Raw genomic sequence first — 14,683 nt, 5'->3', positions numbered from 1 at the left:
CATCGCTTCCTTCCGAGGTACCTCTGGGTAGAGTCACCAGGCCTTCCTTCCGAGGTACTTCTGGGTACAATCACCAGGCCTTCCTTCCGAGGTACCTTTGGGTACAGTGACGAGGTCTTTCTTCTGAGGTACCTCTGAGTACAGTCACCAGGCCTTTCTTCCGAGATACTTCTGGGTAGTCACCATGCCTTCCTTCCAAGGTACCTCTCGGTACAGTCTCCAGGCCTTCCTTCCGAGGTACTTCTGGGTACAATCACCAGGCCTTCCTCCCGAGGTACCTTTGGGTACAGTGACGAGGTCTTTCTTCTGAGGTACCTCTGAGTACAGTCTCCAGGCCTTCCTTCCGAGGTACTTCTGGGTACAGTCACCAGACCTTCTTCCGAGGTAACTCTGGGTACAGTCACTAGGCCTCCTTCCGAGGTACCTCTGGGTACAGTCACCAGGCCTTCCTTCTCAGGTAACTCTGGGTACAGTCTCCAGACCTTCCTTCCGAGGTACCTCTGAGTACAGTCACCAGGCGTTTCTTCCGAGGTACTTTTGGGTACAGTCACCAGGCCTTGCTTCCGAGGTACCTTGAGTACTGTAACCACGCTTTCCTTCCGAGTTACCTCTGGACAGAGTCACCACGCCTTCCTTCTGAGGTAACTCTGGGTACAGTCACCAGAATTTTCTTCCGAGGTACCTCTGGGTGCAGTCACCAGGCCTTTCTTTCGAGGTACCTCTGGGTACAGTCAACAGGCCTTCCTTCTGAGGTACCTCTGGGTACAGTCACCAGGCATTTCTGACGAGGTTCCTCTGGGTACAGTCTCCAGGCCTTCCTTCCGAGGTACTTCTGGGTACAGTCACCAGACCTTCTTCCGAGGTAACTCTGGGTACAGTCACTAGACCTCCTTCCGAGGTACCTCTGGGTACAGTCACCAGGCCTTCCTTCTCAGGTAACTCTGGGTACAGTCACCAGGCCTTTCTTTCGAGGTATCTCTGGGTACAGTCACAAGGACTTCCTTGTCAGTTACCTCTGGGTACAGTTCCCAGAACTTCCTTCTGAGGTGCCTCTGAGTACAGTCACCAGGCGTTTCTTCCGAGGTACTTTTGGGTACAGTCACCAGGCCTTGCTTCCGAGGTACCTCTGGGTAAATTCACCAGGCCTTTCTTACGAGGTACCTCTGGGTATAGTCAGCAGGCTTTTCTTCTGAGGTACCTATGCGTACAGTCACCAGAACTTCCTTCAGAAGTACCTCTGGGTACAGGCACCGGCCTGCCTTGTGAGGTATGTCTGGGTACAGTCACCAGCCCTTCCTTCTGAGGTAACCCTGGGTGCAGTCACCAGAATTTTCTTCCGGGGTACCTCTGGGTACAGACACCAGGCCTTTCTTTCGAGGTATCTCTGGGTACAGTCCGAAGGACTTCCTTGTGAGTTACCTCTGGGTAGAGTCACCAGGCCATCCTTCCGAGGTACCTCTGGGTACAGTCACCAGGACTTCCTTCTGATGTACATCTGGGTACGGTCACAAGTCCTTCCTTCCGAGGTACCTCTGGGTACCCTCACCAGGCCTTCCTTCCGAGGCACCTGGGTACACACACCAGGCCTTCCTTCTGAGGTAACTCTGGGTACAGTCACCAGAATTTTCTTCCGAGGTACCTCTGGCTGCAGTCACCAGGCCTTTCTTTCGAGGTACCTCTGGGTACAGTCAACAGGCCATCCTTCTGAGGTACCTCTGGGCACAGTCAACAGGCCTGACTTCTAATGTACATGTGGGTACGGTTACCAGGCTTTCCTTCCGAGGTTCCTCTGGGTACAGTCACCAGGCCGTTCTTCCAAGGCACTTCTGGGTATAGCCACCAGGCCTTCCTTCCGAGGTACACCTGGGTACAGCCACCAGGCCTTTCTTCCGAGGTACCTCTGGGTACAGTCACCAGGCATTTCTGACGAGGTACCTCTGGGTTCAGTCACCAGACCTTCCTTCTGAGTTAGCTCCGAGTACAGTCACCAGGCCTTTCTTCCGAGGTACGTGTGGGTAGTAAACAGTCCTTCCTTCCGAGGTATATCTAGGAACAGTCACCAGGCCTTGCTTCCTAGGTGCCTCTGGGTACAGTCACGAGGCCTTCATTTCGAGGTACCTCTGGGTACAGTCACCAGGCCTTCGTTCCCTTGTACCTCTGGGTACAGTCACCAGGCTTTTCTTAAGAGGTACCTCTGGGTACAGTCACGAGGCTTTCCTTCTGAGTTACCTCTGAGTACAGTCGCCAGGCCTTCCTTCCGAGGTACCCCTGGGTACACTTCCCAGACCTTCCTTCCGAGGTACCTCTGAGTACAGTCACCAGGCGTTTCTTCCGAGGTACTTTTGGGTACAGTCACCAGGCCTTGCTTCCTAGGTACCTTGAGTACTGTAACCACGCTTTCCTTCCGAGTTACCTCTGGACAGAGTCACCACGCCTTCCTTCTGAGGTAACTCTGGGTACAGTCACCAGAATTTTCTTCCGAGGTACCTCTGGGTGCAGTCACCAGGCCTTTCTTTCGAGGTACCTCTGGGTACAGTCAACAGGCCATTCTTCCAAGGCATTTCTGGGTATAGCCACCAGGACTTCCTTCCGAGGTACACCTGGGTACAGTCACCAGGCCTTTCTTCCGAGGTACCTCTGGGTTCAGTCACCAGGCCTTCGTTCTGAGTTAGCTCCGAGTACAGTCACCAGGCCTTTCTTCCGAGGTACGTCTGGGTAGTAACCAGGCCTTCCTTCCGAGATATATCTAGGAACAGTCACCAGGCCTTGCTTCCTACGTGCCTCTGGGTACAGTCACCAGGCCTTCATTCCGAGGTACCTCTGGGTACAGTCACCAGGCCTTCGTTCCCTTGTACCTCTGGGTACAGTCACCAGGCTTTTCTTAAGAGGTATCTCTGGGTACAGTCACGAGGATTTCCTTCTGAGTTAGCTCTGGGTACAGTCGCCAGGCCTTCCTTCCGACGTACCTCTGGGTACAGTCACCAGGCCTTCCTTCCTAGGTGCCTCTGGGTACAGTCACCAGGCCTTCCTTCTGAGGTACTTCTGGGTACAGTCTCCAGGCCTTCCTTCCGAGGTACCTCTGAATACAGTCACCGTGCCTTACTTCCCAGGTACCTTTGGGTACGGTCACCAAGCCTTCCTTCGGAGGCACCTCTGGGTACAGCCACCGGGCCTTCCTGCCGAAGTACCTCTGGGTACAGTTCCCAGACCTTCCTTCCGAGGTACCTCTGAGTACAGTCACCAGGCGTTTCTTCCGAGGTACTTTTGGGTACAGTCACCAGGCCTTGCTTCCTAGGTACCTTGAGTACTGTAACCACGCTTTCCTTCCGAGTTACCTCTGGACAGGGTCACCACGCCTTCCTTCTGAGGTAACTCTGGGTACAGTCACCAGAATTTTCTTCCGAGGTACCTCTGGGTGCAGTCACCAGGCCTTTCTTTCGAGGTACCTCTGGGTACAGTCAACAGGCCTTCCTTCTGAGGTACCTCTGGGCACAGTCAACAGGCCTGACTTCTAATGTACATCTGGGTACGGTCAACAGGCTTTCCTTCCGAGGTACCTCTGGGTACAGTCACCAGGCATTTCTGACGAGGTTCCTCTGGGTACAGTCACCAGGCCTTCCTTCTGAGGTACCTCTGAGTACAGTCACCAGGCCTTTCTTCCGAGGTACGTCTGGGTAGTAACCAGGCCTTCCTTCCGAGGTACCTCTGGGTACAGTCACCATCGCTTCCTTCCGAGGTACCTCTGGGTAGAGTCACCAGGCCTTCCTTCCGAGGTACTTCTGGGTACAATCACCAGGCCTTCCTTCCGAGGTACCTTTGGGTACAGTGACGAGGTCTTTCTTCTGAGGTACCTCTGAGTACAGTCACCAGGCCTTTCTTCCGAGGTACTTCTGGGTAGTCACCATGCCTTCCTTCCAAGGTACCTCTCGGTACAGTCTCCAGGCCTTCCTTCCGAGGTACTTCTGGGTACAATCACCAGGCCTTCCTTCCGAGGTACTTCTGGGTACAGTGACGAGCTCTTTCTTCTGAGGTACCTCTGAGTACAGTCTCCAGGCCTTCCTTCCGAGGTACTTCTGGGTACAGTCACCAGACCTTCTTCCGAGGTAACTCTGGGTACAGTCACTAGGCCTCCTTCCGAGGTACCTCTGGGTACAGTCACCAGGCCTTCCTTCTCAGGTAACTCTGGGTACAGTCTCCAGACCTTCCTTCCGAGGTACCTCTGAGTACAGTCACCAGGCGTTTCTTTCGAGGTACGTGTGGGTAGTAAACAGGCCTTCCTTCCGAGGTATATCTAGGAACAGTCACCAGGCCTTGCTTCCTAGGTGCCTCTGGGTACAGTCACGAGGCCTTCATTTCGAGGTACCTCTGGGTACAGTCACCAGGCCTTCGTTCCCTTGTACCTCTGGGTACAGTCACCAGGCTTTTCTTAAGAGGTACCTCTGGGTACAGTCACGAGGCTTTCCTTCTGAGTTACCTCTGAGTACAGTCGCCAGGCCTTCCTTCCGAGGTACCTCTGGGTACACTTCCCAGACCTTCCTTCCGAGGTACCTCTGAGTACAGTCACCAGGCGTTTCTTCCGAGGTACTTTTGGGTACAGTCACCAGGCCTTGCTTCCGAGGTACCTTGAGTACTGTAACCACGCTTTCCTTCCGAGTTACCTCTGGACAGAGTCACCACGCCTTCCTTCTGAGGTAACTCTGGGTACAGTCACCAGAATTTTCTTCCGAGGTACCTCTGGGTGCAGTCACCAGGCCTTTCTTTCGAGGTACCTCTGGGTACAGTCAACAGGCCATTCTTCCAAGGCATTTCTGGGTATAGCCACCAGGACTTCCTTCCGAGGTACACCTGGGTACAGTCACCAGGCCTTTCTTCCGAGGTACCTCTGGGTTCAGTCACCAGGCCTTCCTTCTGAGTTAGCTCCAAGTACAGTCACCAGGCCTTTCATCCGAGGTACGTCTGGGTAGTAACCAGGCCTTCCTTCCGAGATATATCTAGGAACAGTCACCAGGTCTTGCTTCCTACGTGCCTCTGGGTACAGTCACCAGGCCTTCATTCCGAGGTACCTCTGGGTACAGTCACCAGGCCTTCGTTCCCTTGTACCTCTGGGTACAGTCACCAGGCTTTTCTTAAGAGGTACCTCTGGGTACAGTCACGAGGCTTTCCTTCTGAGTTAGCTCTGGGTACAGTCGCCAGGCCTTCCTTCCGACGTACCTCTGGGTACAGTCACCAGGCCTTCCTTCCTAGGTGCCTCTGGGTACAGTCACCAGGCCTTCCTTCTGAGGTACTTCTGGGTACAGTCTCCAGGCCTTCCTTCCGAGGTACCTCTGAATACAGTCACCGTGCCTTACTTCCCAGGTACCTTTGGGTACGGTCACCAAGCCTTCCTTCCGAGGCACCTCTGGGTACAGCCACCAGGCCTTCCTGCCGAAGTACCTCTGGGTACAGTTCCCAGACCTTCCTTCTGAGGTACCTCTGAGTACAGTCACCAGGCGTTTCTTCCGAGGTACTTTTGGGTACAGTCACCAGGCCTTGCTTCCTAGGTACCTTGAGTACTGTAACCACGCTTTCCTTCCGAGTTACCTCTGGACAGGGCCACCACGCCTTCCTTCTGAGGTAACTCTGGGTACAGTCACCAGAATTTTCTTCCGAGGTACCTCTGGGTGCAGTCACCAGGCCTTTCTTTCGAGGTACCTCTGGGTACAGTCAACAGGCCTTCATTCTGAGGTACCTCTGGGCACAGTCAACAGGCCTGACTTCTAATGTACATCTGGGTACGGTCAACAGGCTTTCCTCCGAGGTACCTCTGGGTAAAGTCACCAGGCATTTCTGACGAGGTTCCTCTGGGTACAGTCACCAGGCCTTCCTTCTGAGGTACCTCTGAGTACAGTCACCAGGCCTTTCTTCCGAGGTACGTCTGGGTAGTAACCAGGCCTTCCTTCCGAGGTACCTCTGGGTACAGTCACCATCGCTTCCTTCCGAGGTACCTCTGGGTAGAGTCACCAGGCCTTCCTTCCGAGGTACTTCTGGGTACAATCACCAGGCCTTCCTTCCGAGGTACCTTTGGGTACAGTGACGAGGTCTTTCTTCTGAGGTACCTCTGAGTACAGTCACCAGGCCTTTCTTCCGAGGTACTTCTGGGTAGTCACCATGCCTTCCTTCCAAGGTACCTCTCGGTACAGTCTCCAGGCCTTCCTTCCGAGGTACTTCTGGGTACAATCACCAGGCCTTCCTCCCGAGGTACCTTTGGGTACAGTGACGAGGTCTTTCTTCTGAGGTACCTCTGAGTACAGTCTCCAGGCCTTCCTTCCGAGGTACTTCTGGGTACAGTCACCAGACCTTCTTCCGAGGTAACTCTGGGTACAGTCACTAGGCCTCCTTCCGAGGTACCTCTGGGTACAGTCACCAGGCCTTCCTTCTCAGGTAACTCTGGGTACAGTCTCCAGACCTTCCTTCCGAGGTACCTCTGAGTACAGTCACCAGGCGTTTCTTCCGAGGTACTTTTGGGTACAGTCACCAGGCCTTGCTTCCGAGGTACCTTGAGTACTGTAACCACGCTTTCCTTCCGAGTTACCTCTGGACAGAGTCACCACGCCTTCCTTCTGAGGTAACTCTGGGTACAGTCACCAGAATTTTCTTCCGAGGTACCTCTGGGTGCAGTCACCAGGCCTTTCTTTCGAGGTACCTCTGGGTACAGTCAACAGGCCTTCCTTCTGAGGTACCTCTGGGTACAGTCACCAGGCATTTCTGACGAGGTTCCTCTGGGTACAGTCTCCAGGCCTTCCTTCCGAGGTACTTCTGGGTACAGTCACCAGACCTTCTTCCGAGGTAACTCTGGGTACAGTCACTAGACCTCCTTCCGAGGTACCTCTGGGTACAGTCACCAGGCCTTCCTTCTCAGGTAACTCTGGGTACAGTCACCAGGCCTTTCTTTCGAGGTATCTCTGGGTACAGTCACAAGGACTTCCTTGTCAGTTACCTCTGGGTACAGTTCCCAGACCTTCCTTCTGAGGTGCCTCTGAGTACAGTCACCAGGCGTTTCTTCCGAGGTACTTTTGGGTACAGTCACCAGGCCTTGCTTCCGAGGTACCTCTGGGTAAATTCACCAGGCCTTTCTTACGAGGTACCTCTGGGTATAGTCAGCAGGCTTTTCTTCTGAGGTACCTATGCGTACAGTCACCAGAACTTCCTTCAGAAGTACCTCTGGGTACAGGCACCGGCCTGCCTTGTGAGGTATGTCTGGGTACAGTCACCAGCCCTTCCTTCTGAGGTAACCCTGGGTGCAGTCACCAGAATTTTCTTCCGGGGTACCTCTGGGTACAGACACCAGGCCTTTCTTTCGAGGTATCTCTGGGTACAGTCCGAAGGACTTCCTTGTGAGTTACCTCTGGGTAGAGTCACCAGGCCATCCTTCCGAGGTACCTCTGGGTACAGTCACCAGGACTTCCTTCTGATGTACATCTGGGTACGGTCACAAGGCCTTCCTTCCGAGGTACCTCTGGGTACCCTCACCAGGCCTTCCTTCCGAGGCACCTGGGTACACACACCAGGCCTTCCTTCTGAGGTAACTCTGGGTACAGTCACCAGAATTTTCTTCCGAGGTACCTCTGGCTGCAGTCACCAGGCCTTTCTTTCGAGGTACCTCTGGGTACAGTCAACAGGCCATCCTTCTGAGGAACCTCTGGGCACAGTCAACAGGCCTGACTTCAAATGTACATGTGGGTACGGTTACCAGGCTTTCCTTCCGAGGTTCCTCTGGGTACAGACACCAGGCCGTTCTTCCAAGGCACTTCTGGGTATAGCCACCAGGCCTTCCTTCCGAGGTACACCTGGGTACAGCCACCAGGCCTTTCTTCCGAGGTACCTCTGGGTACAGTCACCAGGCATTTCTGACGAGGTACCTCTGGGTTCAGTCACCAGACCTTCCTTCTGAGTTAGCTCCGAGTACAGTCACCAGGCCTTTCTTCCGAGGTACGTGTGGGTAGTAAACAGTCCTTCCTTCCGAGGTATATCTAGGAACAGTCACCAGGCCTTGCTTCCTAGGTGCCTCTGGGTACAGTCACGAGGCCTTCATTTCGAGGTACCTCTGGGTACAGTCACCAGGCCTTCGTTCCCTTGTACCTCTGGGTACAGTCACCAGGCTTTTCTTAAGAGGTACCTCTGGGTACAGTCACGAGGCTTTCCTTCTGAGTTAGCTCTGGGTACAGTCGCCAGGCCTTCCTTCCGACGTACCTCTGGGTACAGTCACCAGGCCTTCCTTCCTAGGTGCCTCTGGGTACAGTCACCAGGCCTTCCTTCTGAGGTACTTCTGGGTACAGTCTCCAGGCCTTCCTTCCGAGGTACCTCTGAATACAGTCACCGTGCCTTACTTCCCAGGTACCTTTGGGTACGGTCACCAAGCCTTCCTTCCGAGGCACCTCTGGGTACAGCCACCAGGCCTTCCTGCCGAAGTACCTCTGGGTACAGTTCCCAGACCTTCCTTCTGAGGTACCTCTGAGTACAGTCACCAGGCGTTTCTTCCGAGGTACTTTTGGGTACAGTCACCAGGCCTTGCTTCCTAGGTGCCTCTGGGTACAGTCACCAGGCCTTGCTTCCGAGGTACCTTGAGTACTGTAACCACGCTTTCCTTCCGAGTTACCTCTGGACAGAGTCACCACGCCTTCCTTCTGAGGTAACTCTGGGTACAGTCACCAGAATTTTCTTCCGAGGTACCTCTGGGTGCAGTCACCAGGCCTTTCTTTCGAGGTACCTCTGGGTACAGTCAACAGGCCATTCTTCCAAGGCATTTTTTGGTATAGCCACCAGGACTTCCTTCCGAGGTACACCTGGGTACAGTCACCAGGCCTTTCTTCCGAGGTACCTCTGGGTTCAGTCACCAGGCCTTCGTTCTGAGTTAGCTCCGAGTACAGTCACCAGGCCTTTCTTCCGAGGTACGTCTGGGTAGTAACCAGGCCTTCCTTCCGAGATATATCTAGGAACAGTCACCAGGCCTTGCTTCCTACGTGCCTCTGGGTACAGTCACCAGGCCTTCATTCCGAGGTACCTCTGGGTACAGTCACCAGGCCTTCGTTCCCTTGTACCTCTGGGTACAGTCACCAGGCTTTTCTTAAGAGGTATCTCTGGGTACAGTCACGAGGCTTTCCTTCTGAGTTAGCTCTGGGTACAGTCGCCAGGCCTTCCTTCCGACGTACCTCTGGGTACAGTCACCAGGCCTTCCTTCCTAGGTGCCTCTGGGTACAGTCACCAGGCCTTCCTTCTGAGGTACTTCTGGGTACAGTCTCCAGGCCTTCCTTCCGAGGTACCTCTGAATACAGTCACCGTGCCTTACTTCCCAGGTACCTTTGGGTACGGTCACCAAGCCTTCCTTCCGAGGCACCTCTGGGTACAGCCACCGGGCCTTCCTTCCGAAGTACCTCTGGGTACAGTTCCCAGACCTTCCTTCCGAGGTACCTCTGAGTACAGTCACCAGGCGTTTCTTCCGAGGTACTTTTGGGTACAGTCACCAGGCCTTGCTTCCTAGGTACCTTGAGTACTGTAACCACGCTTTCCTTCCGAGTTACCTCTGGACAGGGTCACCACGCCTTCCTTCTGAGGTAACTCTGGGTACAGTCACCAGAATTTTCTTCCGAGGTACCTCTGGGTGCAGTCACCAGGCCTTTCTTTCGAGGTACCTCTGGGTACAGTCAACAGGCCTTCCTTCTGAGGTACCTCTGGGCACAGTCAACAGGCCTGACTTCTAATGTACATCTGGGTACGGTCAACAGGCTTTCCTTCCGAGGTACCTCTGGGTACAGTCACCAGGCATTTCTGACGAGGTTCCTCTGGGTACAGTCACCAGGCCTTCCTTCTGAGGTACCTCTGAGTACAGTCACCAGGCCTTTCTTGCGAGGCACGTCTGGGTAGTAACCAGGCCTTCCTTCCGAGGTACCTCTGGGTACAGTCACCATCGCTTCCTTCCGAGGTACCTCTGGGTAGAGTCACCAGGCCTTCCTTCCGAGGTACTTCTGGGTACAATCACCAGGCCTTCCTTCCGAGGTACCTTTGGGTACAGTGACGAGGTCTTTCTTCTGAGGTACCTCTGAGTACAGTCACCAGGCCTTTCTTCCGAGGTACTTCTGGGTAGTCACCATGCCTTCCTTCCAAGGTACCTCTCGGTACAGTCTCCAGGCCTTCCTTCCGAGGTACTTCTGGGTACAATCACCAGGCCTTCCTTCCGAGGTACCTTTGAGTACAGTGACGAGCTCTTTCTTCTGAGGTACCTCTGAGTACAGTCTCCAGGCCTTCCTTTCGAGGTACTTCTGGGTACAGTCACCAGACCTTCTTCCGAGGTAACTCTGGGTACAGTCACTAGGCCTCCTTCCGAGGTACCTCTGGGTACAGTCACCAGGCCTTCCTTCTCAGGTAACTCTGGGTACAGTCTCCAGACCTTCCTTCCGAGGTACCTCTGAGTACAGTCACCAGGCGTTTCTTCCGAGGTACTTTTGGGTACAGTCACCAGGCCTTGCTTCCGAGGTACCTTGAGTACTGTAACCACGCTTTCCTTCCGAGTTACCTCTGGACAGAGTCACCACGCCTTCCTTCTGAGGTAACTCTGGGTACAGTCACCAGAATTTTCTTCCGAGGTACCTCTGGGTGCAGTCACCAGGCCTTTCTTTCGAGGTACCTCTGGGTACAGTCAACAGGCCTTCCTTCTGAGGTACCTCTGGGTACAGTCAACAGGCATTTCTGACGAGGTTCCTCTGGGTACAGTCTCCAGGCCTTCCTTCCGAGGTACTTCTGGGTACAGTCACCAGACCTTCTTCCGAGGTAACTCTGGGTACAGTCACTAGACCTCCTTCCGAGGTACCTCTGGGTACAGTCACCAGGCCTTCCTTCTCAGGTAACTCTGGGTACAGTCACCAGGCCTTTCTTTCGAGGTATCTCTGGGTACAGTCACAAGGACTTCCTTGTCAGTTACCTCTGGGTACAGTTCCCAGACCTTCCTTCTGAGGTGCCTCTGAGTACAGTCACCAGGCGTTTCTTCCGAGGTACTTTTGGGTACAGTCACCAGGCCTTGCTTCCGAGGTACCTCTGGGTAAATTCACCAGGCCTTTCTTACGAGGTACCTCTGGGTATAGTCAGCAGGCTTTTCTTCTGAGGTACCTATGCGTACAGTCACCAGAACTTCCTTCAGAAGTACCTCTGGGTACAGGCACCGGCCTGCCTTGTGAGGTATGTCTGGGTACAGTCACCAGCCCTTCCTTCTGAGGTAACCCTGGGTGCAGTCACCAGAATTTTCTTCCGGGGTACCTCTGGGTACAGACACCAGGCCTTTCTTTCGAGGTATCTCTGGGTACAGTCCGAAGGACTTCCTTGTGAGTTACCTCTGGGTAGAGTCACCAGGCCATCCTTCCGAGGTACCTCTGGGTACAGTCACCAGGACTTCCTTCTGATGTACATCTGGGTACGGTCACAAGTCCTTCCTTCCGAGGTACCTCTGGGTACCCTCACCAGGCCTTCCTTCCGAGGCACCTGGGTACACACACCAGGCCTTCCTTCTGAGGTAACTCTGGGTACAGTCACCAGAATTTTCTTCCGAGGTACCTCTGGCTGCAGTCACCAGGCCTTTCTTTCGAGGTACCTCTGGGTACAGTCAACAGGCCATCCTTCTGAGGTACCTCTGGGCACAGTCAACAGGCCTGACTTCTAATGTACATGTGGGTACGGTTACCAGGCTTTCCTTCCGAGGTTCCTCTGGGTACAGTCACCAGGCCGTTCTTCCAAGGCACTTCTGGGTATAGCCACCAGGCCTTCCTTCCGAGGTACACCTGGGTACAGCCACCAGGCCTTTCTTCCGAGGTACCTCTGGGTACAGTCACCAGGCATTTCTGACGAGGTACCTCTGGGTTCAGTCACCAGACCTTCCTTCTGAGTTAGCTCCGAGTACAGTCACCAGGCCTTTCTTCCGAGGTACGTGTGGGTAGTAAACAGTCCTTCCTTCCGAGGTATATCTAGGAACAGTCACCAGGCCTTGCTTCCTAGGTGCCTCTGGGTACAGTCACGAGGCCTTCATTTCGAGGTACCTCTGGGTACAGTCACCAGGCCTTCGTTCCCTTGTACCTCTGGGTACAGTCACCAGGCTTTTCTTAAGAGGTACCTCTGGGTACAGTCACGAGGCTTTCCTTCTGAGTTACCTCTGAGTACAGTCGCCAGGCCTTCCTTCCGAGGTACCCCTGGGTACACTTCCCAGACCTTCCTTCCGAGGTACCTCTGAGTACAGTCACCAGGCGTTTCTTCCGAGGTACTTTTGGGTACAGTCACCAGGCCTTGCTTCCGAGGTACCTTGAGTACTGTAACCACGCTTTCCTTCCGAGTTACCTCTGGACAGAGTCACCACGCCTTCCTTCTGAGGTAACTCTGGGTACAGTCACCAGAATTTTCTTCCGAGGTACCTCTGGGTGCAGTCACCAGGCCTTTCTTTCGAGGTACCTCTGGGTACAGTCAACAGGCCATTCTTCCAAGGCATTTCTGGGTATAGCCACCAGGACTTCCTTCCGAGGTACACCTGGGTACAGTCACCAGGCCTTTCTTCCGAGGTACCTCTGGGTTCAGTCACCAGGCCTTCGTTCTGAGTTAGCTCCGAGTACAGTCACCAGGCCTTTCTTCCGAGGTACGTCTGGGTAGTAACCAGGCCTTCCTTCCGAGATATATCTAGGAACAGTCACCAGGCCTTGCTTCCTACGTGCCTCTGGGTACAGTCACCAGGCCTTCATTCCGAGGTACCTCTGGGTACAGTCACCAGGCCTTCGTTCCCTTGTACCTCTGGGTACAGTCACCAGGCTTTTCTTAAGAGGTATCTCTGGGTACAGTCACGAGGATTTCCTTCTGAGTTAGCTCTGGGTACAGTCGCCAGGCCTTCCTTCCGACGTACCTCTGGGTACAGTCACCAGGCCTTCCTTCCTAGGTGCCTCTGGGTACAGTCACCAGGCCTTCCTTCTGAGGTACTTCTGGGTACAGTCTCCAGGCCTTCCTTCCGAGGTACCTCTGAATACAGTCACCGTGCCTTACTTCCCAGGTACCTTTGGGTACGGTCACCAAGCCTTCCTTCGGAGGCACCTCTGGGTACAGCCACCGGGCCTTCCTGCCGAAGTACCTCTGGGTACAGTTCCCAGACCTTCCTTCCGAGGTACCTCTGAGTACAGTCACCAGGCGTTTCTTCCGAGGTACTTTTGGGTACAGTCACCAGGCCTTGCTTCCTAGGTACCTTGAGTACTGTAACCACGCTTTCCTTCCGAGTTACCTCTGGACAGGGTCACCACGCCTTCCTTCTGAGGTAACTCTGGGTACAGTCACCAGAATTTTCTTCCGAGGTACCTCTGGGTGCAGTCACCAGGCCTTTCTTTCGAGGTACCTCTGGGTACAGTCAACAGGCCTTCCTTCTGAGGTACCTCTGGGCACAGTCAACAGGCCTGACTTCTAATGTACATCTGGGTACGGTCAACAGGCTTTCCTTCCGAGGTACCTCTGGGTACAGTCACCAGGCATTTCTGACGAGGTTCCTCTGGGTACAGTCACCAGGCCTTCCTTCTGAGGTACCTCTGAGTACAGTCACCAGGCCTTTCTTCCGAGGTACGTCTGGGTAGTAACCAGGCCTTCCTTCCGAGGTACCTCTGGGTACAGTCACCATCGCTTCCTTCCGAGGTACCTCTGGGTAGAGTCACCAGGCCTTCCTTCCGAGGTACTTCTGGGTACAATCACCAGGCCTTCCTTCCGAGGTACCTTTGGGTACAGTGACGAGGTCTTTCTTCTGAGGTACCTCTGAGTACAGTCACCAGGCCTTTCTTCCGAGGTACTTCTGGGTAGTCACCATGCCTTCCTTCCAAGGTACCTCTCGGTACAGTCTCCAGGCCTTCCTTCCGAGGTACTTCTGGGTACAATCACCAGGCCTTCCTTCCGAGGTACCTTTGGGTACAGTGACGAGCTCTTTCTTCTGAGGTACCTCTGAGTACAGTCTCCAGGCCTTCCTTCCGAGGTACTTCTGGGTACAGTCACCAGACCTTCTTCCGAGGTAACTCTGGGTACAGTCACTAGGCCTCCTTCCGAGGTACCTCTGGGTACAGTCACCAGGCCTTCCTTCTCAGGTAACTCTGGGTACAGTCTCCAGACCTTCCTTCTGAGGTACCTCTGAGTACAGTCACCAGGCGTTTCTTTCGAGGTACGTGTGGGTAGTAAACAGGCCTTCCTTCCGAGGTATATCTAGGAACAGTCACCAGGCCTTGCTTCCTAGGTGCCTCTGGGTACAGTCACGAGGCCTTCATTTCGAGGTACCTCTGGGTACAGTCACCAGGCCTTCGTTCCCTTGTACCTCTGGGTACAGTCACCAGGCTTTTCTTAAGAGGTACCTCTGGGTACAGTCACGAGGCTTTCCTTCTGAGTTACCTCTGAGTACAGTCGCCAGGCCTTCCTTCCGAGGTACCTCTGGGTACACTTCCCAGACCTTCCTTCCGAGGTACCTCTGAGTACAGTCACCAGGCGTTTCTTCCGAGGTACTTTTGGGTACAGTCACCAGGCCTTGCTTCCGAGGTACCTTGAGTACTGTAACCACGCTTTCCTTCCGAGTTACCTCTGGACAGAGTCACCACGCCTTCCTTCTGAGGTAACTCTGGGTACAGTCACCAGAATTTTCTTCCGAGGTACCTCTGGGTGC

Source organism: Elephas maximus, chromosome 14, assembly GCF_024166365.1.
Source record: "Elephas maximus indicus isolate mEleMax1 chromosome 14, mEleMax1 primary haplotype, whole genome shotgun sequence".
NCBI classification, from domain to species: Eukaryota; Metazoa; Chordata; class Mammalia; order Proboscidea; family Elephantidae; genus Elephas; species Elephas maximus.
Note: the sequence above shows the minus strand (reverse complement) of the source record.